This window comes from Puma concolor, chromosome D1 (assembly GCF_028749965.1).
Source record: "Puma concolor isolate L17-30 chromosome D1, mPumCon1.1.hap2, whole genome shotgun sequence".
NCBI classification, from domain to species: Eukaryota; Metazoa; Chordata; class Mammalia; order Carnivora; family Felidae; genus Puma; species Puma concolor.
This window is the reverse complement of record NC_141676.1, coordinates 112124901-112151369: the sequence shown is the minus strand read 5'-3', so window position 1 is coordinate 112151369 and position 26469 is coordinate 112124901. Positions and strand designations below refer to the sequence as shown.

Sequence of the window (26469 nt, the reverse complement as noted above, 5' to 3'; positions counted from 1 at the left end):
ACTGCATTTGTGGCATCTCTGCCCCTCTCCAAAAGGAACACAACTATGTCATATATTTACTTTTAAATATAAGTGAACCAAATTAATTGTTTCAAATTTTATGATATAGTTCAAGAAAACAGAGTATACATTCAGATTTTTTTTAAAAAAATAGGGTTTTAACATCTTTGAGCTAACAAAGAATTTGCTAACAGGGAACTCTCTAATATATTTAAGATCAATTACTGAATACCCTAAGAAGTAGATATTATCAAAAGCATATTAAGTGCTTCAGGGACATTTATGATGGTTAAGTTTAAAGTTTTTAAATTGGAGAATATGCTAAGATATACTTTAAAATACACATAGGATAGAAATTTTGATAGAAATATAGCATAATGGAGGTGAAATCAGACTCTTTATAATCTGGGCCACATTTACAGTCTGGGATACATTTTTCACCAAGAAACTACATCTAAAAAGCAGAGCATCCTATGGAAATGATGAAATAGATACTGGGTGTCGAATGTTGTATGATTGGAAATTTTTTAATATGTAAGTTAAGAGATTAATCTAAGTTTTAAAAACAGAGCATCATAAAATTACACTCCAATATTATCAGTTGTTTCTCTTCCCTTTCAAACAGCAAAGCCTATCTGTGTGCCTTTCTTATAAAATACCAGATATCCCTTTGTATTATACATATTTGTCTGCATTCCTCTGTTGACTATAAAACAGATTTAGTAGGACAATTAATGAAAAGTACAACCTCTAAAAACAGTGTGATCTAGAATGAGAAGAAAAAAAACAATGGAGGAAGAAATATAAACCAAAAGAACTTCCCCCTAAATTGTAGAAAATCCTCAATCTTCAGATGTAAAGGCACAAGTTCCAGCCAGATTTGATAAGGGCATGCACACACACACTCTAATGTTCCCTCTCTCTCTCTCTCTCTGTCACACACACACACACACACACACACACACACACACACACACACACACAAGCTAATTACAAAGAGGAGCTGGCCAAACACCTGCTTCAGCCCAGTACCCAAAACCTGCATTTTTGCATTGTGTAAATAGGGCAATGGCTCACAGGCTTTGGCATCTCCCCACAGAGACCTGCTCTCATCATTTCTCATGCCTGTACCTCTCCCAATCTTTCACCTGGTGGCTAAGAAGGTTGGAGAGGGAATCACAGTGCAAATATGCATGGACTCTGGCTTCCGTTGATGACGACTGTCCCTGCTCAAATTGGAGGCCACTGTAGTGATGGCAGGAGAGTTTCATTTCCACAAGGACAGATACTCAGAGGGTTTACTTGGAGCCATTAATCACTGCTAATGCCTCTTTGATTTCTACACCTTCTACAATTATTCAACTGTGTGATTCACCCTCCTGAACTGCTGCAACCCAGTCTTGGGAGCTACGTGTCTGACCAATTTGTACAGAAATTATTAGGTTTTGGAATCAAAGTTGTGTTATAGTAAAGAAATAAAATTGAGGAGAATCTGAAAATTTTTTTACCACTTTCCAAATGATATAGGTAAAAGTTAGCCAAAGGCTAAACCTATGAGTTTCCTTAGCCAAAAGTATCAGACTTTAAGTGTGACAGAAATTGTCACATCATATGTCCATGATGTGGCTATTACAGTAGCATATGACAGCTTTTACAGCATGCATGAAGAAGCAATCCTAGCACTTTTGTACTTCTGGAGGACAATAGCATGGAACTATGTATATGTTTATTTAAAAAATAATTTGTAGCTACACTGTTTCACACAAGATCAGTGACATGAAGTCATCAGATGCCCTGGAACTGCACTAACCCGTCTAACCTCCATCAAAATACAGTAGTCCTCAGGGTGCCTGGGTAGCTCAGTCAGTTGAGCATCCAACTATTTATTTCAGCTCAAGTCATGATCTCATGGTTCATGGGTTTGAGCCCTGCATCAGGCTCTGCGCTGACAGTGTGGAGCCTGCTTGGGATTCTCTCTCTCCCTCTCTCTGTTCCTCCCCAGCTTGTGCTCTGTCTCAAAATAAATAAATATAGTACATACTAAAAAAATATAGTATTCCTCATAAATAGTCATCCTTCATCTACTTCTACACCACCCATGATGAGGAACTCCTGAAGCATGCTCTAGTGATAATATCTCTAGTGATCACATAGTTCCTTCCTTCTTCCACAGAAAAACAATCTATTCCTATCACTTTGGCTCACTGGTTCTATTATACCCTCTGTTTTCCCCACAAAAATCTGTTAAAGTGCCTGAAAATAGCTCGCAGGCTCTCCTTTGTCTTCTCATCTTGTTTTCAAAGAACTAATTCAAAATCCATTAAAGGCAGCTCAAAAGAATGATCTTAAATGGATGTGAAAGGCAAGAGTACATGAGAAAAAAGATACAGAACAGGTGTGATTTCGAAGGACATTACAAGTTATGAGGAGGAAGGGAACAAGAAAGCAGCAGAGATAAAAGAGGTCTATTTCAGATAAGAGGAGCTGACGTGAGATGCTTTGACTCCAGGTTTCAGCCCTGTGTGTATATGTGCTCTAACGTGGGAAAATAGATGTCTGTATTTATTCATCCTCACTAGAGTATACACTTCAAACTGTTTTTCAGTGTCCTATTTATTTGCGCTGACCCCATCCACACTTTTCATACTCAGTTCCCTTTAGATCATACATATGGAGGATGCTAGGCCAGGTAGGGAAGCAAGTGAGGACTATGGAAAAACAGTACCAATGGCACACACATGGACTGAATGAATATCCTCTATGTCTTCTCCATGATGGGTAAGGCCACTGTATGAACAGATGAACAGAGACTGCTCATGTGTGTTACCATTTCCACGGGAATCTGACAGGAACTCTGAGCTACATTTGTCACACCACATCTGGACATATTCCACAAATAGAACACAAGGGCAAGCCTCAGACACACAAGAATTAACAAAAATGGCCAGCTTTTTAAATCAGGAAGGGATACCATCTACATTTGAGCTCCTCTGTTATTGTAAAGGAACCAATAATCTCTTTGGATTCACGGTTTCTTTGGGGAAAGTGTTATGCCTTTATATTTCTTTTGCTTTTGTGACATAGCTGTGTTCATTTTTTTCTCTGTCCGCTTCCAGTTTTTCTCCATACCCATACACATATTTTACAAAGCTGGATTCACAGTGGACACAAAAACACTTGGTTTTTGCCTATTTTTCTTTTTGTGTAATTGTTTCTCTCTAGCAGAGGCGGGGGTATTTGTAGCTGTCGGTGCTCACCAGAGCCTTGATCTAGAAACTGCCTTGAGCTAAATAAGGCTGCCTGACCCAACGTCCCTTCCCCAGGGCAACCTGTATCCAAAGACATGAGCTGTAATGCAAAGATGAGGCTTCCTGGTCTCCATGGAGGGCAACTGTGAAAAGCTGAGCAGAGTCCTTTCCTGTGACAGCACATGAACCCTGGCCCCTCTCCTTTCTTCACATCCTCACAAGGAATTAGTCTGGTGAAACTACAAAGCTGTAAACACGTGCCACCTAACTTCCAGAAAAAGGGATGATTGGAGGGTGGAGCTGCGAGCCACAAAGCGTTATTCTCAGGACTTGATATCTACAGGGGTTTGCCTGGTGTGTCATCGGTCCTAACTAAGGGTTCCTGAGCACACATCTTCATCTGAGTCTGTTTCCTGGGGAAATCAGGCTATCACAACATCATCAACATTCTCCCACGCCACAGTGTCATTTTGCCACACCGTTCTCATTGCAACAGCTGCTTAATGTCCTCGGAAGCAGATCATATTTTAATTGACCATTTCCTCACAGTAAGACGGTTGGTTGTTGCCAATATTTTGTCATTATAAAGAGCATTCAATAAACGCCATCGAGCCATTATTTAAAGTTTCTTCTTCTTGTTTTGAATTATTTCTTCACAATAATCTAAGGTGTGGGCCATCACCAAGAGGATGGAAAGGTTTCAGATTACTGATACTAAAGCCTTATAAGTTGTAATATGGCACACCTAAGTTTAATAGGAAGATACACTAAGGAATCGGGGCAGATTATGTTCTACATTATAGTGTCTTTGACCCAAGGCTCCGAACAGAATGCTTCAGAAGCCCAAAGAGAAAAAGAGAACAGAATGCTCTATAATGAACTTATATAGCATTCCATTATACTTGGCTGATTAAATCAGAGCCTACACAAGGTACCCAGTGTACGATAAATATTTGTTCAGTAGATGTGTGAATGAATATTTAGGTTGCTTTAAATTTTAACTGAAACATGAGGGGGCTCATTAATATAGAAATGTAGATAATGCAGAAAATATGGACTGGATACTATTAAGTCCGTGGCTTTAAGTTCTTAAATTATTCCCATTCCAAAGCAAAAGTGATGGTGGTGGTAACAGGGAGAGCCCACATGGGTACGTGTTAGATCCTCTTTTATGCACAACTTAGCAGAGGACCAACGAGGAGAATTTAAGGAGGAATAAAATAATTGCTAATAAAAGCACTTTGTCAACCAAAAACCAGTAAGCCAAGTTTGTCATTATCACAATAGGACACATACAACAAATTCATGCAAAAGAATGCCAAAGACTGGATTTTAGTGAAAACCCCAATCTTTAAATTCGGGGCAGATGAGGAATGAAGACAGTAAGCTGAGCACAGTCTACCTCTGAGATGCACTGGCAGATCCTGGAGACATAACCTAAGAATCATCTCCTGTTCTTGTCTCTTAAAATGTCCCAACAAGAATCATTTCTCAAATTAGTCTGACCTCATCAGTACCTTGTGAGCACGCCCTACTATCCAACTCATGTCCTATCACTCAGACCCTCCCTGGGGTTATCACAAGAGAGCATAGGAGGACAAAGAAGGGGACACTCTACTTGTTTTTGAGGGGATAGAAGAAAAACAATGGGACATAGAAGGTGCAAAAGGAAGAAAACAGACCAAAGGCTTAGTTTCTTCCTATAGATAGCTTAATAGGTCAGTTTAGGGGCCACTTGACCCAAAAGAGATGTAAAACAAAAATGTCTGTATTCAGAGCTCTTCATTTTCCTATAAATGTTTATCCCTGCCGTATTACTCCTTAACTCCTAAAGAAAACTAAAGGTTCTATGAGAAATCTCTCTTAATATTTGAAAGCAAACAAAAAAGCATTATCCAAAGGTCAACCAAATCTAGTACTTGACAGGAAGAAGATGTTACAGAGCTGTAAGATCTTGAACTTTCAGTCAACAAAAGATGCCTGGGAATTCAAGCTTGTGCAGCCACTCTGGAAAACAGTATGGAGGTTCCTCAAAAAACTAAAAATAGAACTACCCTACGACCCAGTAATTGCACTACTAGGCATTTATCTATGGGATACAGGTGTGCTGTTTTGAAGGGACACATGCACCCCCATGTTTATAGCAGCACTATCCACAATAGCCAAAGTATGGAAAGAGCCCAAATGTCCATCAATGGATCAATGGATAAAGAAGATGTGGTGTATATATATACGATGGAATATTACTCAGCAATCAAAAAGCTTGAAATCTTGCCATTTGCAACTACATGGATGGAACTGGACCATATTATGCTAAGTGAAATTACTCAGTCAGAGAAAGACAAAAATCATATGACTTCACTCATATGAGGACTTTAAGAGACAAAACAGATGAACACAAGGGAAGGGAAACAAACATAATATAAAACCAGGGAAGGGGACAAAACAGAAGAGACTCATAAATATGTAGAACAAACTGAGGGTTACTGGAGGGGTTGTGGGAGGGGGGATGGGCTAAATGGGTAAGTGGATTAAGGAATCTACTCTTGAAATCACTGTTTCACTATATGCTAACTAATTTGGATGTAAATTAAAAAAAAAAAAAAAGCCATTCTTTCCAAAGCACTTATTTAGTGTGGTGTAGAGAAAGTCATAAATGAAAGAAAACAAAAACAAAAACAAAAAAACAAACCAAAAAAAAAACCCCTGGCTTTTCTCTCCTCAGTCCATTCCCAGGACTTGTCAGAATATTGATTGCTATTTCCTTTCTAGCTTCCAGAAGGATGTCAATGGTCAACAGAGTTTGCTTTTTCTATCCCAGTGACAATGAAATGGTTGGCCTGGTGTCCTAGAAGGCAAAGAGATATACTGCTTTTTTTTTTTTTTTTTTTTTTTTTAAGCTTTGTGACCATGGCCACCTTGTTGCAAGTGCAAACCTTGCAATGTGGGCGATCTTCTTTTAAAACAGTGAGCCAATTAACTACAATTCTGTTGCCAGGAGAACTGAGCCAACAGTGAAACTTACTAACATCCCTGTTTGACTTATGAGAATGATCCAAATACATAGATAAATAAGACAAGAATGAAACCAAGAGCAGGCAAGCCTGTTTGTGGTAACAGTAGTACTAAGATAGACTCTATCCCCCAAATCCCTATTTTTCTTGCATACTAAAGTGGAAGCAGCCACAGCGGTTTGTGAATACCACTGTTACTTAAATTTCTGCCTCCCATCAGTAACTAGATTCAGCCCACCATTTAATTAAAAATTGTGCCCCCTAAGGATCAAGATTGTCAAGTATGTAACAGCATGAAAATGCATGTCTGGACGTCAGATTGGAGGGGGGTGATTAAGAATACGTAGGGAGACATGAAGTGACATTTATCTGCCTTGTGTGTTGGCTTCTGATCCTAAACAAGTTTGAAATTTGAGTATAATTCACTTAAATCCCATTATTTCTATACAACAATTAGGGCTTTAAAGAATTACACAGAGATGCATTTAAAATGGATATGGTTCTTAGGGTACCTGGGTGGCTCAGTCGATTAAGCATCTGACTTCAGCTCAGGTCATGGTCTCACAGTTCATGAGTTTGAGCCCCGTGCCAGGCTCTGAGCTGTCAGCACAACTTTGTCAGCCTGCTTTGGATTCTGTGTCTCCCTCTCTCTCCCCCTTCCCCACTCATACTCTGCTTCTGTCTCTCTCTCTCTAAAATAAAATAAACTTTAAAAAATGGATATAGTTCTTGAAAAGTATTCCAAGAAAGAAAATGAGTATCTAGCATGTGCCAGATGCTCTGACCCACTATGAATTGCAACAAGTGAGCCATGGTCATTTTAACTATGTGTGGTAATTGTCACAGGGGTTTTAATCACCTTTAAATAGTTCACTCTAAACTATCAGCTCCGTTGAAACACTAAACAGCTACTTAGCATGATGTCCTGCTTAAGGTGAAGATTCTGTTTAACTAACTGTACATGCTGCTGTAGACAGAGGCAGAAAGCACCTAAACACAGAAACACTTTAATAGCACATTGCAATAGTATCTAATGACTGATGACAGACTGTGAAAAGTCATTTACCCTGGGTACTTATTTGTTATGTTTTTTCAATGTTTATTTATTTTTGAGACCGAGACAGAGCACGAGTGGGCAAGGGGCAGAGAGAGACGAGACACAGTATCTGAAGCAGGCTCCAGGCTCTGAGCTGTCAGCACAGAGCCCAATGTGGGGCTTGAACCTATGACCAAACTATAACATCATGACCTGACCTGAAGTTGGTCACTTAACCAACTGAGCCACCCAGGCACCCTTCCTATCACTAGAGGCATGAATCACCTGCTCTGAGACCAGTTCCCCGCAGTATTAGATAAATGGAGTGGGATTATGTTCAGACACTATTCTGATTTCATCTTCAAGGTCCTTAGCACTGCAACAGGTTAATAAGCAAGACCACAGAACTGGAGGAAATACACCTCATAGATGGGCTCTACTCTGGATACTCATTACATGTATAAAATTTGGTGCTTTCATGAGTGACGTTGGGGGAAAAACACACTTAAATATAAAAATAGACTACAAGCTCTTATTCATGTGTTTTAGTTTAGGTTTGGATTTTTTTCTTAATTGGGGCTACCACCAAGTAGAAATACAAAGTCCTTTTGGGCTTACCTATCTTAATTATCATTTTATTCAACAGCTTTTAGAACTATTTGATTTTGATATAATTTCAAACTTAGAGGATAGTAGCAAATAGTACCAAAGTAGGAATAGTAGGAATAGTACCAAATACTACCAGTAGTACCAAAATCAATTTGTTAGAAATTTATCCCTTCTGTTTTATTCTCATTCTTTCTCTCTGTCTCTCTGTCTCTCTGTCTCTCTGTCTCTGTCTCTCTCTCTCTCTCTCTCTCTCTCTCTCTCTCTCTCTCTCTCTCACACACACACACACACACACACACACACACACACACACACACAATTTGAGAAGTGGCAAAAGGTCCTTCCCTAAATACATCAGCGCATATTTCCTACGAACAAGGATGTTCCCTTACAAAACCACAGTACAGTTTTGAAGATGAGGAAATTTAACTTTGGTATAATATTATCTAATCCACACTCCGTATTCCAATTTCGTTTATTGGCCCAGTAATGTTCTTCATGGATCCTTCCTAGCACAGGATCCAATACAGGATTATTCACTGCTTTTGCCTTGTATCTTTAGCTTTCCTTCCTCTGGAACAGTTCCTCAGCCTTTGTCTTTCAAACAATACTTCTTTCAAACGATACCTACCCTTCCAGGCCCCCTGCCTTATTGGTGTGGTTACAAAGGACTAATATAGCACCTAACCACTAGATACCCACAGTCAAGGTGGAGACAAAGACCTGGAGACGATTAGGAAGCACACCATGAAATGTGCTGTAATAGAAGGATAAGTTAGGTTCCTCCCATTTTTATCAGTTCAAAACCCTTGTTCTCTAGATCCTTATTTGTTTTCTATCTTCATAAGAAAATACATTTATAGCCAGAATCATCATTAGCCAAAGTTATTTGTAAAATGTCTTTTAGTTCAAGGAGTTGGCCAAAGTTATATATGTATGTATGTATGTATGTATGTATGTATGTATGTATGTGTGTATGCATAAGAGGGTACTATATGTATATAATACAGTATGTAAATATGTGTACATATATATGTGTATATATGTATGTAAGTATACATGTATGTATGTATATATATGAGGGTACTATATGTATATAATACAGTATGCATATATGTGTGTATATATATATATATATATATATATATATATATACATATACACACATACAGTAGTTTATGGCAATACATGCACACACAAACACACACACACACACACACCAAGTTGTCTTTTCTTTCCTTTCCTTATCTTTTCTTTCCTTAGAAACAGAGATGGCTCTTTTAAACAGGAGATGTGCTAAAATTGCTATTTTTAGAAACAAAAAAATGTGACCTGGTAAAAAGAACCATGTCTCTTTATAGTTAGAAAGCTATATTCAGGGGAAGAGCCAAGATGGCGGAACAGCATGGAAGTTTTTTGTGTGTCTCCTGTCCATGAAATACATCCAGACCAACACTAAACCATCCTACACACCTAGAAAACTGATTGGAGGATTAACACAACAATCTGCACAACCTGAACCACAGAATTCAGTAGGTATGTGGTGCGGAGAAGTGAACTTGGGGAGCGAGAAGCTGTGAAAGGTAGGGAATCACTTTTGTGGACAGAGAGAGGATGGAAACTGGGGAAGGGAGGAGAATACAGGAAAAGCACCCCTCCCCAAAAGTAGCTGGAGAGAAAGTGGAAAATTGGAAACAGTCTCAGGGACTAAACTAAACAGGGAGAAAGGAGAAAGGAGAGTGTTTAAATTCCATTAAGACTGTAAACTAGGGGAACACAAAGGCTGCAGCTCTGCAGCTCGATACCTGGCAGTGCTCTGGTGGGAAGGGCGAATCCTCAGGAACAGAGTGGGGTCCAGGAGGTTCTCAGACCACATGGGGAAAAGCAGTTCCACTGCTGGAAGAACATTTGGTAGAGACTGTTGAAGCCACCTGGTCCCAGCAGACCCCAGAAGGTGACCACATTTGCTGGTGCTGGGGCAAGGTCATTAAGGGTGAAGCCTGATGCCAGATGTGTGTTGTGATTTTCCATCATCCCTGAAACACTGCTGCTACACTATCTCCCAAACATTTTCTGGGGCCAGGTGGCAGCTGGCCGCAGTCTTGGGGCACAGGCAACAATAGGGTTCAGTGGGCGTTTCTGGGTGTTGCCGATATTTGGCCACTACTCATTCGGCCATTGCTCAGTGAGACCCTCTCACAGAGGGCCGGAATGGGTCAAAGATGCAGTCCTTCAGAAATAAGGGGCCAGGGAAAACTGCTGCATCTGAGACAAAACTTGGGAGAGAGGTACTGCCTGGGGCCTGGTACAGAGAGTGAAAAAGCAGGGAGTAGGCAAAAGCTGAAGACAGAGGATGGGTGCACAACTGCTGATCCTGGAGAATAGACTGAGGAGCTGGGTAGCGCCATTTTCACTGCTTCTGCGCATGCCCACCTACGGGCTCCACAACAATCCACCTCAGTAGGCTAGCAACACCATCTAGCAGAGAACTGAGCCATTACACTGAGCTCTGCCCAACTGGGCCAACCTTGCTCTTCAAGAAACAAGTCTCACCGCTAGCTTAATTTATGAACTATAAAGACTTACATAGACTGACTTTTAGGGGAAAATGAAGCAATTTCAGTCCTACTTCAATCTGTTAGCAGGTTCATCTATTCAATTTTATTTCTTTTTCCTTTTTCTCTTTTACAATCCTTTACTTTTTCTTGAATAGAGAAAGAGAAATAATTCATTTTTATTTTTAATTTTTATTAAAAGTATCTTTCTTTAATTTTTATTATTCTATTTTTTACTTTTGTGTAAATTTTTTCAAATTCTACTTTACTTCCATAATTTTATTTTAGTCTAATTCAGTGTATTCACCTTTTAAAAATTTTAAACAATTTCCTTTTTTTCTTTCTTTTTATTTTTTTCTCTTTTTCAATTCTTTTCTTTTTCTTGAATGGACAAAGAGGAATACTTCATTTTTATTTTCAATTTCTATTAAAAATATTCTTGTTTAATTTTCATTACTATATTTTTTGCTTTTATGTAAATTTTTTTCTAATTCTATTTTACTTCCATCATTTTATTTTAGTCTAATACAGTGTATTTTTTCAAATTTTCATGATTTCTTTTGTCCCTTTTTTCTTTATCTTTTTTCTCTTTTTAATTTCTCTTCTTTTTTCTTAAACACAGAAAATGAAAAATTTCACATTCATTTTTAATTTTTAATAAAAATATTTTTCTTTAGTTTTTTCTACTATATTCTTTACTTCTGTGTATATTTTTTCAAATTCTAGTGTACCTCCATCATCTTCTTTTAGTCCACTTCAGTGTATTCATTTTTTCAAATTCTCAAAAAATTTCCTTTTTTTTTTCTTTTTCCACCCCTTTTTTAAATCTAATCTGTCAAACCACTTTCAACACACAGACCAAAACACACCTAGGATCTTGCATCATTTACTCAATTTGTGTGTGTGTGTTTAATTTTTTTAATTTTAATATTTTTTAAATTTATTTTTTTAATTTTAATGTTTCTACCTCATTACTTCCTTTTCTCCCTTCAAAATAATAAAATGAAGGAATTTCCCCAAAAGAAATAACACAAAGAGGGGCGCCTGGGTGGCGCAGTCGGTTAAGCGTCCGACTTCAGCCAGGTCACGATCTCGCGGTCCATGAGTTCGAGCCCCGCATCGGGCTCTGGGCTGATGGCTCAGAGCCTGGAGCCTGTTTCTGATTCTGTGTCTCCCTCTCTCTCTGCCCCTCCCCTGTTCATGCTCTGTCTCTCTCTGTCCCAAAAATAAATAAATGTTGAAAAAAAAATTAAAAAAAAAAAAAAGAAATTACACAAAGAAACGACAGCCAGGGATTTAACCAACACAGATACAAGCAAGATGTCTGAACCAGAATTTAGAATCATGATAATACGAATACTAGCTGGAGTCAAAAATAGATTAGAATCCCTTTCTGCAGAGATAAAAGAAGTAAAAAATAGCAAGAATGATATTAAAAATGCTAAAACTGGGCTGCAATCACGGATGGATGCCATGGCAGTAAGGATGAATGAGGCAGAACAGAGAATCGATGATATAGAGGGCAAACTTATAGAGAATAATGAAGCAGAAAAAAAGAGGGAGATTAAGGGAAAAAAGCATGATTTAAGAATTAGAGAAATCAGTGAGTCATTAAAAAGGAACATCAGAATCATCGGGGTCCCAGAAGAGGAAGAGAGAGAGATAGGGGTAGAAGGGTTCTGTGAGCAAATCATAGCAGAAAACTTTCCTAACCTGGGGAAAGACACAGACATCAAAATCCAGGAATCACAGAGGACCACATTAGATTCAACAAAAACTGACCATCAACAAGGCATATCATAGTCAAATTCACAAAATACTCAGGCAAGGAGAGAATCATGAAAACAGCAAGGGAAAAAGAGTCCCTAACCTACAAGGAAAGACAGATCAGGTTTGCAGCAGAACTATCCACAGAAACTTGGCAGGCCAGAAAGGAGTGGCAGAATATATTCAGTGTGCTGAATCAGAAAAATATGCAGTCAAGAATTCTTTATCCAGCAAGGATGTCATTCAAAATAGAAGGAGAGATTAAAAGTTTCCCAAACAAAAATTAAAGGATTTTGAGGCCAGTAAACCAGTCCTACAAGAAATTTTAAGGGAGACTCTGTGAGGGGAGATAAGATTTAAAAAAAATAATATATATATATATATTAAAGCAATAAAGATTAGAAAAGACCAGAGAATACCACCATAAACTTCAACTCTACAAGCGTCACAATGGCAATAAATTCATATCTTTCAGTGCTCACTCTAAACATCAATGGACTCAATGTTCCAGTCAAAAGACATAGGGTAACAGAATGGATAAGAAAACAAGATCCATCTATATGCTGTTTACCAGAGACCCACTTTAGACCTAAAGACACCTTCCGATTGAAAATAAGAGGATGGAGAACCATCTATCATGCTAATGGTCAACAAAAGAAAGCTGGAGTAGCCATACTTATATCAGACAATCTAGACTTTAAAATAAAGACTGTATCAAGAAGTGCAGAAGGGCATTATATCATAATCAAGGGGTCTATCCACCAAGAAGACCTAGCAATTGTAAACATTCATGCTCCAAATGTGATAGCATCCAAATATATAAATCAATTAATCACAAACATAAAGAAACTCATTGATAGTAATACCATCATAGTAGGAGACTTCAACACACCACTCACAGCAATGGACAGATCATCTAATCAAAAATCAACAAGAAAACAATGGCTTTGAATGACACACTGGACCAGATGGACTTAACAGATATATTCAGAACAATTCATCCTAAAGCAGCAGAATATACATTCTTCTCCAGTGTACATGGAACGTTCTCCAGAATAGACCATATATTGGGACACAAATCAGCCCTAAGTAAGTACAAAAAGATCGAGATCATACCGTGTATATTTTCAGATCACAACGCTATGAAACTCGAAATCAACCACAAGAAAAAATTTGGAAAGGCAACAAATACTTGGAGACGGAAGAACATCCTACTAAGGAATGAACGGGCTAACCAAGCAGTTAAAGAGGAAATTAAAAAGTATACAGAAGTCAATGAAAATGATAACACCACAACTCAAAACTTCTGGGATGCAGCAAAGGCAGTCTTAAGAGGAAAGTATATAGCAATCCACGCCTTCCTAAAGAAGGAAGAAAGATCTCACATACACAACCTAACCATACACCTTAAAGACCTGGAAAAAGAACAGCAAATTAAACCCAAAACCAGCAGAAGACAGGAAATAATAAAGATTAGAGCAGAAATTAATGCTCTCAAAACAAAAAAAAAAAAAAAAAAAAAAAAAAAAAACCAAAAAAAAAAACCCAGTAGGACAGATCAATGAAACCAGAAGGTGGTTCTTTGAAAGAATTAACAAAATTGATAAACCAATAGCCAGTTTGATCAAGAAGAAAAAGGAAAGGACCCAAATAAAATCACGAATGAAAGAGGCAAAATCACAACCAACACGACAGAAATAAAAACAATAATATGAGAATATTATGGGCAATTATATGCCAATAAAATGGGTAATCTGGAAGAAATGGACAAATTCCTAGAAACATATACACTATCAAAACTGAAACAGGAAGAAATAGAAAATTTGAACAGACCCATAACCAGTAAGGAAATTGAGTTAGTAATCAAAACTCTGCCAAAAACCAAGAGTCCAGGGCCAGATGGCTTTCCAGGGGCATTCTACCAAACATTTAAGGAAGACTTAACACCTATTCTCTTGAAACTGTTCCAAAAACTAGAAATGGAAGGAAAACTTCCAAACTCTTTCTATGAAGCCAACATTACTTTGATTCCAAAACCAGACAGAGACGCCAAAAAAAGGGAAAACTATACACCAATTTCCCTGATGAACATGGATGCAAAAATCCTCAACAAGATTAGTAGCCAACCGGATCCAACAATACATTAAAAAAATTATTCACCACATCCAAGTGGGATTTATACTTGGGATGCAGGGCTGGTTCAATATCCGCAAAATAATTAATGTGATTCATCACATCAATAAAAGAAAGGACAAGAACCATATGATCCTCTCAATAGATGCAGAGAAAGAAATTTTGTATTTGACAAAATACAGCATCCTTTCTTAATAAAAACCCTCGAGAAAGTAGGGATAGAAGGAGCACACCTCAAGATCATTAAAGCCTTATATGAACGACCCAACGCTAATATCATCCTCGATGGGGAAAAACTGAGAGCTTTCCCCCTAAGATCAGGAACAAGACAGGGATGTCTACTCTTGCCACTGTTATTCAACACAGTATTGGAAGTCTTAGCCTCCGCAATCAGACAACACAAAGAAGTAAAAGGCATCCAGATCAGCCAGGAGGAGGTCAAACTTGCACTCTTTGCAGATGACATGATACTTTATATGGAAAACCCAAAAGTTTCCACCAAAAAACTGCAAGAATTGATTCATGAATTCAGCAAAGTTTCAGGATATAAAAGCAATGCACAGAAATCGGTTGCAGTCCTATTCACCAACAATGAAGCAACAGAAAGAGAAATCAAGGAATTGATCCCATTTACAGGTATGCCAAAAAGCATAAAATATCTAGGAATAAATCTAACCAAAGAGGTGAAAAATCTATACACTGAAAACTGTATAAAGCTTATGAAAGAAATTGAAGAAGACACAAAAAAATGGAAAAATATTCCATGCTCCTGGATAGGAAGAACAAATATTGTTAAAGTGTTGATACTACCCAGATGGGGGTGAGGAGGAGGAGGGGGAGAGGTGGGGATGGGCGGGGCGGGGGGGGGAGGGGATGTGGAGCAGCCAGCCTGAGCTCAGCGGAGCCCACGTGTGTGGCTTCCTGTGCTCCGCCATTGGCTGAGAGATTCGGAGGGGCCCAGGGAAGGGAGGAGGAGGAGGGGGAGGAGGGAGCGGGAGATCTCGGGCTTGTAGCCAGCCGCGGCTCTGCTGCGATCCCTGTGGGGCTCGGTTTTTTGGGGGTGGGGGGCGGGGGGGGCTCAACTATGGAGGCAAATGGGAGCCAAGGCACCTCCGGCAGTGCCCACAACTCCCAGCACGACCCCGGTAACATGTTTATCGATTGAGCTGGCAGACGTCACCAGACAGCCTTAGAGACTATTTTAGCAAATTTGGAGAAATTAGAGAATGTATGGTCATGAGAGACCCCACTACGAAATGCTCCAGAGTCTTCGGTTTCGTCACGTTCGCAGACCCAGCAAGTGTAGATGAAGTATTAAGTCAGCCCCACCATGAGTTCGATTCCAAGATGATCGACCCCAAAGTTGCATTTCCTCTTGGTGCACAACCCAAGATGGTCACAAGAACAAAGAAGATATTCGTAGGCGGATTACCTGCGAACATGGTGGTGGAGGACGTAAAACAGTACTTTGAACAGTTTGGCAAGATGGAGGATGCAATGCTGATATTTGATAAGATGACCAAAAGGCTCAGAGGTTTGGCTTTGTTACGTTTGAGAATGAAGATGTGGAAAAAGTCTGTGGGATTCATTTCCATGAAATCAGTAATAAAATGGTGGAATGTAAGAAAGCTCAGCCTAGGAAAGTTATGTTCCCACTGGGAACAAGAGGCCAGGCCCGGGGACTGCCTTACACCCTGGACGCATTCATGCTTGGCATGGGAATTCTAGGCTACCCCAACTTTGTGACAATCTATGGCCGTGGCTACCCTGTATTTGCTCCTAGCTATGACTATCAGTTCCCAGACTATTTGCCGATTTTACAAGATTCACATAAATTTCACATAATTTTTATCAACTAGCTCTTAAGAGAGGCATAACAAAGTGGGGTTTGCTACCATTACTAGACAGAGGACACAGTCCTGGTCGGGGCCAGCCCCGCCACTGTCCATGCCTGCTGAGACTGTCCTGGCTGCCCATTTGAACCAATGTTCTTTTACTCTTTTTTAATTCTTGGAAAAGACTCATGTCCTCATTGCTTCATTCAGTTTAAAAAGAATTTTTTTTTTCTTGTGCAGTCTCCTGGCATTTTGCTTCTTGTATCCAGCATGAACATTCTTCCTACCTACCCCAACTTCCCACCCTCACCTGGAATGTAACAGTACCAGAGGGAAAATTCTTACAAACTTTGTAGAGCCTCCTCAGGGGAGTCCAGGAAACAGGCATAAGATTACTTTAAATATTGACCAAATAAGCTTCTTGTGGTATTCCATGGGGTGGGCTTTTAGTGCTGATGGCTCACGGGGGTTGAGGATATGTGACTTGGAGCACCTATGTCCTGTAGTGGACATTACCAAAAGTGAACACACACACAAACACACACACACACACACACACACACACACACACACACACACCCTGTTCCTGTGAATACTAATTGAACTGAATCTGGAAGAAAAACTGTATCTCAAAAGCCAGCATTATCTGGTTGTTTTTGTCTTTGGGGGCCAGTCCATCAGTGGCTATTGCCAATAACTTATGTACCTCTGTCTTTGAGAAGGGACAGAGGAGTCACCTGGGCACTGCTGTGTCTCGGGCACTGTGGGCACAGATCCATGCCAGGCCCCTCCTTCCCTAGCACCCCCACTCTCACCTCCCTGCCCACCCTGGCCTTGAATTCCCTGTTGGCATCACGGCCCCTTGGCCCACTGACATAGGAGGGGACAGAACACAGAGGGTCTCTCCCGATCTGATTGGCACCCCTGATGGTCACCTCCCCAGTAGGGCTTGCTTTTCCCATGATTCTGATCCCCTCCACTTCTGCACTTGAAATAAAATACCCCCACTCTCTTAGATTGAAGTACAGCACAGCAGGACCTTCAAGAGTCATCCCTTTGTTTATGCGCATAGTTTGTGAGAAATGACCCACATGTTTCCACTGGATGTTTTTTTTTTTTTAATTTTTTTAACGCTTATTTATTTTTGAGACAGATCGAGACAGAGCATGAACGGGGGAGGGTCAGAGAGAGAGGGAAACAGAATCTGAAACAGGCTCCAGGCTCTGAGCAGTCAGCACAGAGCCTGACATGGGGCTCGAACTCATGGACTGCGAGATCTGACCTGAAACGAAGTCGGATCCAATGGATGTTTTTTATGTGAGCAGATCCCTGTTTGAATGTTACTGTCCTTGAGAACCAACCTGTGTAGTTTTGCTCATCTCATTAAAGATGCTTGTTGTAATAATTGGTTATCCTCCTTTGATTTTCCGGCAGGCTTTTTCATGAGTGCTATTTTTTTTAAACATATCTGTATGACTCCCCCCCTCCCCCACCCTATATTTTGTTTTGCTATGAATTACTTTGCTTTGGTGAACTTGTCCTAGTATTCTTGCCTTGCAGATGTTACAGCCATTGTGAATTTTCTTCATCTCTGTAAATAGTTTATCTGTGCTTCTCCCTAATGATGTTTTATTTTTCTCCCCCTTTAAGCAACTGAGGTAGAAAAATAGTTTATCACAGAAAAAAAAAATGTCGATACTATCCAAAGCAATCTACATATTCAATGCAATCCCTATCAAAGTAACACCAGCATTCTTCACAGAGCTAGAACAAATAATCCTAAAATTTGTATGGAACCCGAAAAGACCCGGAAGAGCCAAAGCAATCTTGAAAAACAAAACCAAAGCAGGAGGCATCACAATCCCAGACATCAAGCTATACTGCAAAGCTGTAATCACCAAGATAGTATGGTACTGGCATAAGAACAGACACTCAGTGGCACAAAAACAGACACATAGACCAATGGAATAGAATAGAAACCCCAGAACTAGACCCACAAACGTATGGCCAACTCATCTTTGACAAAGCAGGAAAGAACATCCAATGGAAAAAAGACAGTCTCTTTAAGAAATGGTGCTGGGAGAACTGGACAGCAGCATGCAGAAGGTTGAAACTAGACCACTTTCTCACACCATTCACAAAAATAAACTCAAAATGGATAAAGGACCTGAATGTGAGACAGGAAACCATCAAAACCTTAGAGGAGAAAGCAGGAAAAGACCTCTCTGACCTCAGCCGTAGCAATCTCTTATTCAACACATCCCCAAAGGCAAGGGAATTAAAAGCAAAAGTGAATTACTGGGACCTTATGAAGATAAAAAGCTTCTGCACAGCAAAGGAAACAACCAACAAAACTAAAAGGCAACCAACGGAATGGGAAAAGATATTTGCAAATGACATATCGGACAAAGGGCTAGTATCCAAAATCTATAAAGAGCTCACCAAACTCCACACCCGAAAAGCAAATAACCCAGTGAAGAAATGGGCAGAAAACATGAATAGACACTTCTCTAAAGAAGACATCCGGATGGCCAACAGGCACATGAAAAGATGTTCAGCGTCGCTCCTTATCAGGGAAATACAAATCAAAACCACACTCAGATATCACCTCACGCCAGTCAGAGTGGCCAAAATGAACAAATCAGGAGACTATAGATGCTGGAGAGGATGTGGAGAAACGGGAACCCTCTTGCACTGTTGGTGGGAATGCAAATTGGTGCAGCCGCTCTGGAAAGCAGTGTGGAGGTTCCTCAGAAAATTAAAAATAGACCTACCCTATGACCCAGCAATAGCACTGCTAGGAATTTATCCAAGGGACACAGGAGTACTGATGCATAGGGGCACTTGTACCCCAATGTTCATAGCAGCACTCTCAACAATAGCCAAAGTATGGAAAGAGCCTAAATGTCCATCAACTGATGAATGGATGAAGAAATTGTGGTTTATATACACAATGGAGTACTACGTGGCAATGAGAAAAAATGAAATATGGCCTTTTGTAGCAACGTGGATGGAACTGGAGAGTGTGATGCTAAGTGAAATAAGCCATACAGAGAAAGACAGATACCATATGGTTTCACTCTTATGTGGATCCTGAGAAACTTAAGAGAAACCCATGGGGGAGGGGAACAAAAAAAAAAAAAAAAAGAGGTTAGAGTGGGAGAGAGCCAAAGCATAAGAGACTGTTGAGAACTGAGAACAAACTAAGGGTTGATGGGGGGTGGGAGGGAAGAGAGGGTGGGTGATGGGTACTGAGGAGGGCACCTTTTGGGATGAGCACTGGGTGTTGTATGGAAACCAATTTGACAATAAATTTCATATATAAATAAAAAAAATAAAAAAAAAATAAAAAAAGAAGAAAATTAAAGATAAAAAAAAAAAAGAAAGAACAGACACTCAGATCAATCGAACAGAATAGTGAACCCAAAATTGAACTAAAAACGTATGGCCAACTAATCTTTGATATGGCAGGAAAGAATATGCAATGGAATAAAGACAGTCTCTTCAGCAAGTGGTGCTGGGAAAAGTGGATAGCAACATGCAGAAGAATGAACCTGACCACTTTCTTACAACATACACAAAAATAAACTCCAAATGGATGAAAGACCCAAATGTAAGACAGGAAGCCATCAAAATCCTTGAGGAGAAAGCAAGCAAAATCCTCTCTGATCTTGCCCACAGCAACTTCTTACTCAACACATCTCTGGAGGCAAGGGAAACATGCAAAAATGAACTACTGGGACCTCATCAAAATAAAAGGCTACAACACAGAGAAGGAAACAATCAGCAAAACTAAAAGGCAACCGACAGAATGGGAGATGATATTTGCAAATGACATATCAGATAATGGGTTAGTATCCAAAATCTATAAAGAACTTATCAAACTCAACACCCAAAAAACAAATATTCCAGAGAACAAATGGGCAAAAGACATGAATGGACACTTCTCCAAAGAAAACATCCAGATACCCAATTGACACATGAAAAAACGCTCAACATCACTCATCAGGGAAATACAAATCAAAACCACACTCAGATACCACCTCACACCTGTCAGAATGGCTAACATTAACAACTCAGGCAACAACATATGTTGGTGAGGATGCGGAGAAATGGGATCTCTTTTGCATTATTGATGGGAATGGAAGCTGGTGCAGCCACTCTGGAAGACAGTATGGAGGTTCCTCAAAAAACTAAGAATAGAACTACCCTATGACCCAGCAGTTGCACTACTAGGCATTTATCCACAGGATAGAGGTGTGCTGTTTCGAAGGGACATATGCACCCCCCATGCTCATAGCAGCACTATCCACAATAGCCAAAGTATGGAAAGAGCCCAAATGTTCATCGATGGATGAATGGATAAAGAAGATGTGGTATATATACACAATGGAGTAGTACTCAGAAATCAAAAAGCATGAAATCTTGCCATTTTCAACTAAGTGGATGGAACTGGAGGGTATTATGCTAAGTGAAATTAGTCAGAGAAAGACAAAAATCATATGGATTCACTCATATGAAGACTAAGAGACAAAACAGATGAACATAAGGGAAGGGAAACAAAAATAATATAAAACCAGGGAGGGAGACAAAACAGAAGGAGACTCATAAATATGGAGAAAAAACAGGGTTACTGAAGGGGTTGTGGGAGGGGGGATGGGCTAAATGGGTAAGGGGCACTAAGGAATCCACTCCTGAAATCATTGTTGCACTATATGCTAACTAATTTGGGTGTAAATTTTAAAAAATAAAAAAAATTAAAAAAAAAATAAATCTCTGCCTTGTCTGCACTGTCATGGTAATCCACTTTGGTGAGTTACGGACCAGGGGGAGTCATGAAGCACAAACGTGAGGAGAGAGGCTGGGGGTGGCACTGTGGGCATCAGTATGTTGTTACCACTTTAAAAATGAGAAAACTGAGGCCGGTTTTTGTTACATAATGTGCCCTAAAGCATTCAAAGGCAGAATCAGACTTTAAATCTAGTAAACCTGGTATGTGGTAGGTCTCCTCCCAAAGCATTTTCTCAGCCCTCTGCTCAGAGACCAGGAGGAACACAACATAATGGAAACAATGACATCAGAGGGAGAAAGTAATCATAAAGCAGACTTTCCTCAATCTGGGGTGCCTTTCAATTCTGACAGTGATCCCAGCCTGTCCCCTACTTACCCCTTCTGGTTCTGATTGTTCCTTCCACCACACTGTCCAAGAAGCAAGTCCAGCCCCTAGAAGCTTGAGTTACAGAAAGACTAACACAAAGATGTACACTCAGTGCCCCTTTCCCTCATATTGAGGGAAGAAGACTGTGCTGTATGGACAGGTGAATGTGCTTGTGCAGAGTTTATATAAAAAAGTTTAAAAATAAGAAACTTATGACAAAGTAAGACTGACACACAGTGGTAGAACATTAAGCATAAAGGAGAAACTAAGCAAATAAATCAGTAAAATTTATGCTATGCAGGAAAGGCTCTTGGATACTACAACTGTAATCGACCCTGGAGATTATTTCTACCCCTCATTTTAAGCCCCCCTTCCAAGCATAATCTACTCTTTTATCCACTAGACACATACTTCTATGTATATACCTCCAGGGAACAACTTTCTCATTTATTCACACTTCCCCAAGCCCCCCAAAAAACATGTTAGTCCCTCCTATGTACCAAGCAATTACAAAGGCATAGAAATATAGAAGAAAGTAATTCAGATAAATAAACAAGATAACATCGGCTATGATAAATTGTATGAAAAGGAATACCAGAGAGGAATAGAATATAAAATATCTGGGTTGGAGATGTAAGGAGGGGATGGAGGGCTTCTCTAGATTGGGTGGCCATGGCATGTCTTTCTGAAGATAACGATGTTTAAAAAGAGACCTGAACATTAAAAAAAAAAAAAAAAAAGTAATCCACGCACCCATCTGGGGACAGGCCATTTCAGGAAATTGGGATGGTATGTGCAAAGGTCCTGAGGCTAAGTACGAGTTGAGAAGCCCACAGACACCTGGCAGGGAGGGCGGGGAGTGACAAGGGGGAGTTGAAGAAGATGGAATCAGAGAGGTAAGCAGAGCCCAGATCACAGGCAAAGTTCAGAGTTTACTCTATCACAGGAAGCCATTAAATGGTGTAAAGCAAGGATTTCACAGTTTAATATCTGGCCCAGCAGCGTCAGCAGAATTATCTGGAAACTCATTAGAAATGCTCCAAGAGTGCATGGGACACACGGGGTCAGAGTCCTGCAGGTGAGGTCCAGCCCCCTGGACTTTAACAAGCCCGCAGGTGATTCTGATGCACCTTAACAAGTGAGAACCATTGGGCTGAAATGAGAAGGGGACATAATCTAATCTGATTGGTCACCTTGCTGTGGTGGACACAACGTTGAGGCACCAGAGTAAGTGTCCAGGCGAGAAGCCGCCACGGCAACAGTGGGGATGCAGAGGCTTTTCCACACGGCATGAATAACTTGAGCCCTCCTTTCTGCAGCCTGAACGGTCTCTGAATAACTGTGTGAACCAGAGGATGGACAAGCTGAGGACTAGAACAAATTTTTGAAGATGAAGTTCCTGGGGCACAGAGAGGCTCTCTCCCCGACGGAGGCTCGCGAGCTCCTCCCTTCCATCCTCCATCTGTGTGAGCCTTTCAACAGCTGCTCCCTGCATTCATGTCTCCATCTCGGAGACTAAAAAAGCCTCAGAGAGTTTCTGTGAACTACTTGTAAGGATTCATCAAGGACCAGCAGGCAGTCCTGAAGTTCTGATAAATAAAGCAGATCCAAGGGCAGTTTTAAAGGACAAGAAAGGGAGGCTGGGAGGCCAGTGGTTAGAGGAGACTTAAGAAATTCACAACAGAAGGGCTGGGACCCTTCTCGACATGGATGGAGCTAGAAAGTTATGCTGAGTGAAATCAGTCAGAGAAAGACAGATACCATATCATGTCACTCGTATGTGGGATTTAAGAAACAAAACAAATGAGCAAAAGGAAAAACAAGAGAGACAAACCAAGAAACAGACTCTTGACTACAGAGAATACTCTGACACACTGGTGGTCCCCCAAGGGGAGGTGGGTGGGGGAGGAATGAAACAGGTGAAGGGTGCACTTGTGATGAGCACAGGGTGACGTATGGAAGTGAAGAATAACCATATTCTACACCTGAAGCTAACATAACACTGTATGTTAACTGCACTGCAATTACAATTTTGAAAAAAAGAAACCCCAGGAGGGCTAGCTTATTATTCGTCCCAGGCTTACCATTCATCCTGATTCATCCTCCCAACTCAAGGCTCCTTAAAGCTGAATTACTTCAAGAAAAACTTTGGGCAAAGCCCTATTTCAGAGATTTGGAAAACCATCACTCTCCCACCCTCACCCTCTGCCGAAACATGTAAACTAATACTCAGCAATTTTTACCAATTGCCTGACATCCTTTTAACTGGAAGAAACACACTCCTTTTCAGTTAGAGACAAAAAGCCTTTAATTGTGTCTTTGAAAGAGGAACAATAGGCAGGTGTGAATACTGAATTCAAATGTTAGTCATAATAGATGCTCTCCTTTTTCATTATTAAAGAGAAATAGGAAGAAAGAGAGACAGATGGGTGGGGACACTGGGGCCAAGGGAAGAGGGAAGACAAAGTCAAGAAAGGCCAATGTCACAATACTGCCACCAACATCTCTCTGTTCGCGTGCCCATGAATAAAGGCAGCGGGCACTGGTACTTCCAAGTCCTCAGAAGGCAGCCCCCACTCAGGTGAAAATGTGTTAACGGGTCTCTTTGGAGACAGCTGGACATCAGGATGCCTCTTTATCAGAGACACATGCACGGTTTTCCTTACACTGTCTCTAAGAAACAGAACTACCAAAGACTATTTGGAGACCAAGAATAACCACAGACTATGTCTACATGGACAGAGGGAACAAGAGAGGTGAGGCAGTGGTTGAGATAAAAGAGAACTCCCTCTTACTAATGGAAAAAAGAATTTTCTCCTGATTATGGTAACATAATCTAGGTAACTACTCTGATCACAGTTACAAGATTCCCTCTCCAATGTGCCCTGAAGACATAAGTTCAGTTCACAAATGAGCCTTTCATCAGTTACCATTTCATTTCAAAAGAGGGCATTTGCAATTCCAGGAAATGATTTGTCTTTGGTTACTGGTATTTTCTTTAAAATATTAAAAACAGGGGCTCCTGGGTGGCTCCATTGGTTAGGTGACTGACTTTGGCTCAGGTCATCATCTCATGGTTCATGGGTTTGAGCCTGCATCAGGCTCTGTGCTCACTGCTCAGAGTCTGGAGCCTGCTTTGGGTTCTATGTCTCCCTCTCTGTCTGCCCCTCCCCTACTCAAACTTTCTCTCTCTCTCTCTCTCTCTCTCTCTCTCTCTCTCTCCCTCCCTCAAAAATTAAAAAAAAAATTTAAAATACAATTAAAAAAATAATAGTGACACTAAACACAAGAGCAAACAGGTTGTAGTGCTCACCACACACAAGAAACTGTGCCAAGTATATTGACTAATTTGATCCAAATACCACACTTTGGAAGCAGCAAATCCAATGAGAGTGATTAAGTTTTATTTTAGAATATGTGGGGAGAGATTAATTTGACATCATTTGCCTCCATTAGGGTAAACCATTTAAAGTCACTAATGGCCTCAAAGTAAAAGCCATCTCATGAGTTTAAATAATATGTTTCTCCTAGTACCATACTTTTGAGTACTCATGTGACAAGGTTTCAAAGCAATTCCCTCTGAAATGACAACTAACGTAATTATCCAGCACTTAAAACATATGGCATTGTACTAGGTACCGAGATTATGTTTCCACTAAGTCTTCTTTTCTTCTGTTTTTGTTTAAAAAAATAATCACAGTGCATCCTACTAGCCACAAATATAGTCTCGAACCCCAGGGCAATGACTATTGGCCCCAAATGTTAAATGATGCTTGATGGCCTTTCAAATGGTACTAGGATTTGAATCTTAGCTCCTCAAAAGTGCTCACAATCTTATACAAATAAATGATGGCAGCTCAGAGACAACATTAACTATGTGAATTACAAATAGGCACTGCCTTTCATGTCAATGAGTTTAACTCCTCCGTTTTAAGCTAGACTGCATCAGAAGGTGAATTTAGCCTTCTGCATTTCCAACTGCTTTCTGCCATAGGCAGTTGTAAGTAAACCGTACACTTATCTGGAGCTTTCTATTTACAGAACACTCCCACTGAAATTATCTCATTTATTCATAGCATCTAACCTTCAATTAGCTGTTACCATCATCATCCTCCCTTACAAAACAGATTAAAGTAACTTTAAACTTCTATGAGCTGGTGAGGCCTTGAGTTCCTGTTCCGTGATTTTGTCTTCTTATATTACACCCTATCCAAATAATGTCAAGGAAAGAAAGATTAAAGAACAATGTGGAATGTGGAACTCTAAACAAATACCTCTCCCTGAACTCTGTTAGGCTTATAATGACTCAGAGTCGACTTTCCTAAAGGATTCTAAAATCCCATTTAAAGCCTCTCAGGTTGGTACCATTAAACCTGACTGTATTAGGAAGGCACAATTAGGAGATTCAGTGGAGGAGAAGACGGAAAGAACACAAGAAGAAAAGTTAAAAAGGAAAGACAATACTAAAAGGGAATTTCATTTAAAAGGATTAAACAAAAATAAACCAAAGGACGTCAGTCCAGGGGTCCCAAGGAGTGGCCCCACAGCCACTGTAAAGAAGACTGACTTGGGTGGCAGGAAAGTGCATGTTCAACAGCTATGTTTGAGTAATTATCTTTAATTTTCTCCAAATAATGACCAAAGTCTGCTTTACTTACCCAATAACTTGGTGCTCATAATACTGCAGTGTCCTCTGGAGAGTCTGCTGTATTGTCTGAGGCTGGAGAAGAAGAAAAAAAATAAAAATATATTATCAGCACATCAGTGTCTTTCCCTTTCTGAGCATCAGAGGCAGATATGGGTCTTCTGATTTATCTCCTACAAGTTTTCGCTTTAAAATATTAACCCATTATGCATTTTGTCATGTATTTTCTCCACAGGAAGTAATATGAGGCACTCAGCAATTACCCCGAATTTCCCAGCATTTCAAGGGTGATAGTATTTCCTAGCCATATTTTTTCCAATTATTTTGCACCAGCCCTTAGGTTCATTACAATACTCAATATTTATTGTGGTTATCTACAACAAACTGAGGCCTTGAGGGCAGTGGAGGGGAGGTGGACTCAAGAAACAAGGGCCATGCCCAGATCAAGCCTCACCTCCTCAAGGACTCG

At 40.1% G+C, this 26469-nt stretch overlaps 1 non-coding gene and 1 pseudogene across 1 annotated transcript; both read left to right on the top strand.

Annotated features, from left to right (window-relative positions):
* Window positions 1-474: 474 nt before the first annotated feature.
* LOC112866241 (small Cajal body-specific RNA 7) lies at window positions 475-592 on the top strand. Its single transcript, XR_003224096.2, has one exon.
* A 14756-nt stretch (window positions 593-15348) lies between these two features.
* Window positions 15349-16221, top strand: LOC147576994 (RNA-binding protein Musashi homolog 2 pseudogene; annotated as a pseudogene).
* Window positions 16222-26469: the final 10248 nt, after the last annotated feature.